The sequence below is a fragment of the Schistocerca americana genome, unplaced genomic scaffold (assembly GCF_021461395.2).
Source record: "Schistocerca americana isolate TAMUIC-IGC-003095 unplaced genomic scaffold, iqSchAmer2.1 HiC_scaffold_1552, whole genome shotgun sequence".
NCBI classification, from domain to species: domain Eukaryota; kingdom Metazoa; phylum Arthropoda; class Insecta; order Orthoptera; family Acrididae; genus Schistocerca; species Schistocerca americana.
In genome coordinates this window covers 17501-22500 of record NW_025725638.1, presented here as the reverse complement: position 1 = coordinate 22500, position 5000 = coordinate 17501, and the positions used below count along the sequence as shown (strand labels likewise).

At 62.2% G+C, this 5000-nt stretch overlaps 1 pseudogene; it reads right to left on the bottom strand.

The window, feature by feature from the left end:
* Positions 1 to 5000, bottom strand: part of LOC124569844 — a 7965-nt pseudogene that overhangs the window by 2280 nt on the left and 685 nt on the right.

Here is a 5000-nt window from a genome sequence, read left to right as displayed (position 1 = left end):
GACCCACTGATGTTGGCCACTGACGGCGGCAGAAGATGACAGTGCCGCACCGTCAATGGCGATGTGTAGGCGCGCCGCCCACATTTCCCCAACCTGCGTTGACGATTTGAGGAGGTGGCCCTCCCACATTAGGTGGCGCTCCAGCACCTCGATCTCACGCTGTACCTCATCCATGCCTACACCGTCGCAGGCTGGCCCTATCTTCTTCAGCGCCAGGAGACGGGACCGACGGAGGGTCGGACCCATCCATCGGCAAGATGGAATGCCGAGGCCCCCCTGGGCAACAGGAGCGTGGAAGTATCCCAGGGGGGTGTCCGCCGGAAGGCGGAACCATCTCCTGACGGCGGCCCGGATGGTAACGTCGGCCGACTTCAATGCACCCACCCGGGTGCGGCTGAGGGCCAGCCCGTGGTACAGGCCAGGGAGAAGTACGTTGGTGAGAGCGTGGAGGCGCTGTTGCGGCTTCAGCGGAGCTCGGGAGATGACGTCAAGCTGCTCCACCAGGTGGCTACGTGGATTGAAGACACAGCGACCCGCCGTGGAAAATTGCAGCCCCAGGTACCGGAAGGTTTCACCCACACGCAGGGCAGGCATGGTGGTATTGCCTGCTGTGAAGGTGACATTGCTGTCCACCTTCACCTTCTTCTCGCGCCCTGACGCGACTAAGGCGAGGGTGAAACACTTCCGGGCGTTGATCTGCAGCCCCAGGTGGGCGAGGGCTGCGGTAGCTGCGTCGATGAGGGACTGCAAGCCCCTCGGGGTCGCTGCAAACAGCAAGACGTCATCTGCAAAGGCCGCAGCGTTGACTCTGCGACCGAGGATCCGAGCTCCGATGTGGGAGGGCAGTTGGCCTAAAACGTAGTCCACCGCAAAGTTGAACAGGAGGGGGGAGAGGGGATCGCCCTGGCGAACGCCCCGTGCTGGCTGCACAGACACGCCCACGCCGGCGCCGTCCGCTATCACTGTCGTGCTGCCCTCGTAGCACCGCTCGACATACTCGACAAAGCAATCCGGCAGGCCATGCGCCTTCAGCACGGGGCGAAGGGCAGCATGATCTACCGAATCGAATGCCTTAGATACGTCGATCGATGCCACAAAGACAGAGCGGCAGGAGCGAACTGCGTCGGTGAGAGCAGTGTCCAAGATGAAGGTATTTTCCAACATCCCATCCCGAGGGATGAATGCCCGCTGACGTTCGTCCACAGCACAAGCGCGCATCAGGCGTGACGCGAGAACCTTGTGGAAGGTCCGCGCCAACACCGAGCAGACCGTAATGGGGCGAAAGTCAGCGGGGGATGTTGGTGCAGCCGTTTTCGGGAGAAGGGACGTCCGCGCGCGAAGCAGGCGTTCCGGAAGGGCGCGGGCCAGAAGGAAGAGATTCATCACTTTCACCAGGACTTCGTGCGGCAGACGCCGCAACTCCGCTGGGGTAAGGCCGTCCGGCCCGGCTGCTGATCCCCTGGGCGGCAACGCGGCGGCGACCTCCTCATGTGTGACCGGCCCCCATATGCACTCGAGAGCGACAGGCTCTGAGTGCGGGAGGAGGCGGTCACGAATGAAGCCCGCGGTGGAGATGGGCTTCTTGGTGAAGAGGTCCGCCCAGAAGTCCAGCAGACCAGGGATGGCAGGTGGCGGCTGGAGCAGGGTGCCATCCAAGAGGCCGCGCACGCAACGCGCACGCGACCGTCGGAAGGCATCCTGCGTTCTCGCGTACTCCCAGCGGCGCCGCTTGCGCTTCTGCGTCGGCGGCGCGGCAGGCGGCCGCTTCGATGGTTGGCGCGGCCGCTGTGTCCTGGTGATCGATCTCTCCCCTCTGGACCCGACCGACGCAAGGGCATCCGGGAGCATGCCCAGGATGACATCGGGCGGCGTGCCCCGCCCCAGACCGATGACACGATCCAGGGCAGAGAAACGCTGGGCGGAAGCGGGTAGCCCCGCCAGATGCTCCCAGATGGCGGCGTCAGTCGGCCCCTCCGGCGGCGGCCCGGTGGTGTCGGCCGCGAAGTCCTCGGCTGCGTCGACGGGCGGCGCAGCGGCCTCGCCCGCGTCAGGCAGCGGGCTCGCCGCTCCCCGGCGGGACGCCGGCTCTTCCCCCCGACCGATCTCAAGCGCCTCCATGAATTGGCGGACAAGCTGCTTGTGGGCAGCTTGCCGCCGTCGGCACTTGATTGCCTCAAGCGTTCGGTCGGGGAACATCCTGATGAGCTCTTGATTTACAAAGAAGAACCGGGCGTCCCTCTCGAGGAACAGTTCGGCCTCTGCCTTGGCGAGCGACAGGACTTCTTCCTCCGTCCACCTCGCGCGATGCCTCTCCGTGACGATCTCCGCGTTGGCGGCCGCAAGATGTTGGCGGCGGCGATGGACCCCGAGACCGTTCTTGGTTGTAAAGCTGCGGTGGCACTCACTACAGGTATACATAGCTGCAAAAGTTACAAGATTTTCGGCACGGCCGGTTGGCCGGCTAGGTGCTGGGGGAGTTGGGGTGGCACCTTCAGCGGAAGGGCCACCACTTATTCTCTGCTTACTGCCCCCAACTAAAAAAAAGGGATAGTGCGAGGGGGGGCTGGTAACCCCCCCAAGCCCCTGGTGCGGTCTTCCACTCTGCGAAATCAGCGGGCCCACGAGAAGGGGAGAAGACTGCAGGAGAGGAGAGGCTAAGAGGGCTAGGCCCATGTATTGCGCATCACTCTCCCTGTAACTATAACCCAAGGAAGGCACCTCGCAGCAGCAGCACGACTACATCAAGACCGCACTTCGAGAAGCCAAGTCCGGATGCAGCCACACCACCGCCACTTGGCCACCTTAAGAGAGTCATAGTTACTCCCGCCGTTTACCCGCGCTTGCTTGAATTTCTTCACGTTGACATTCAGAGCACTGGGCAGAAATCACATTGCGTCAACACCCGCTAGGGCCATCGCAATGCTTTGTTTTAATTAGACAGTCGGATTCCCCCAGTCCGTGCCAGTTCTGAGTTGATCGTTGAATGGCGGCCGAAGAGAATCCGCGCACCCGCGCGCCCCCGGAGGAGCACGCTAAGGCGGACGCGGCCTCGCAGCAAGGAAGATCCGTGGGAGGCCAAGGCACGGGACCGAGCTCGGATCCTGCACGCAGGTTGAAGCACCGGGGCGCGAACGCCGCGCAGGCGCGCGCATCCTGCACCGCCGGCCAGCACGAGGCCAACCAACGGCGAGAGCAGACCACGCCCGCGCTAAACGCCCGCACTTACCGGCACCCCTACGGCACTCACCTCGCCCAGGCCCGGCACGTTAGCGCTGACCCACTTCCCGACCAAGCCCGACACGCCCCGATCCTCAGAGCCAATCCTTATCCCGAAGTTACGGATCCAATTTGCCGACTTCCCTTACCTACATTATTCTATCGACTAGAGGCTCTTCACCTTGGAGACCTGCTGCGGATATGGGTACGAACCGGCGCGACACCTCCACGTGGCCCTCTCCCGGATTTTCAAGGTCCGAGGGGAAGATCGGGACACCGCCGCAACTGCGGTGCTCTTCGCGTTCCAAACCCTATCTCCCTGCTAGAGGATTCCAGGGAACTCGAACGCTCATGCAGAAAAGAAAACTCTTCCCCGATCTCCCGACGGCGTCTCCGGGTCCTTTTGGGTTACCCCGACGAGCATCTCTAAAAGAGGGGCCCGACTTGTATCGGTTCCGCTGCCGGGTTCCGGAATAGGAACCGGATTCCCTTTCGCCCAACGGGGGCCAGCACAAAGTGCATCATGCTATGACGGCCCCCATCAACATCGGATTTCTCCTAGGGCTTAGGATCGACTGACTCGTGTGCAACGGCTGTTCACACGAAACCCTTCTCCGCGTCAGCCCTCCAGGGCCTCGCTGGAGTATTTGCTACTACCACCAAGATCTGCACCGACGGCGGCTCCAGGCAGGCTCACGCCCAGACCCTTCTGCGCCCACCGCCGCGACCCTCCTACTCGTCAGGGCTTCGCGGCCGGCCGCAAGGACCGGCCATGACTGCCAGACTGACGGCCGAGTATAGGCACGACGCTTCAGCGCCATCCATTTTCAGGGCTAGTTGCTTCGGCAGGTGAGTTGTTACACACTCCTTAGCGGATTCCGACTTCCATGGCCACCGTCCTGCTGTCTTAAGCAACCAACGCCTTTCATGGTTTCCCATGAGCGTCGATTCGGGCGCCTTAACTCGGCGTTTGGTTCATCCCACAGCGCCAGTTCTGCTTACCAAAAGTGGCCCACTTGGCACTCCGATCCGAGTCGTTTGCTCGCGGCTTCAGCATATCAAGCAAGCCGGAGATCTCACCCATTTAAAGTTTGAGAATAGGTTGAGGTCGTTTCGGCCCCAAGGCCTCTAATCATTCGCTTTACCGGATGAGACTCGTACGAGCACCAGCTATCCTGAGGGAAACTTCGGAGGGAACCAGCTACTAGATGGTTCGATTAGTCTTTCGCCCCTATACCCAGCTCCGACGATCGATTTGCACGTCAGAATCGCTACGGACCTCCATCAGGGTTTCCCCTGACTTCGTCCTGGCCAGGCATAGTTCACCATCTTTCGGGTCCCAACGTGTACGCTCTAGGTGCGCCTCACCTCGCAATGAGGACGAGACGCCCCGGGAGTGCGGAGGCCGCCGCCCCGTGAAGGGCGGGGAAGCCCCATCCTCCCTCGGCCCGCGCAAGGCGAGACCTTCACTTTCATTACGCCTTTAGGTTTCGTACAGCCCAATGACTCGCGCACATGTTAGACTCCTTGGTCCGTGTTTCAAGACGGGTCGTGAAATTGTCCAAAGCTGAAGCGCCGCTGACGGGAGCGATTATTCCGCCCGAGAGCATCCCGAGCCAACAGCGGCGCGGGTCCGGGGCCGGGCCAGGTAGGTCCGTCATCCGGGAAGAACCGCGCGCGCTTGCCGGGAGCCCGAGCGCCCAAAGGGGCGAATCGACTCCTCCAGATATACCGCCGGGCAGCCAGCCAGGACACCGGGGCTCTGCCCAACAGACGCGAACCGA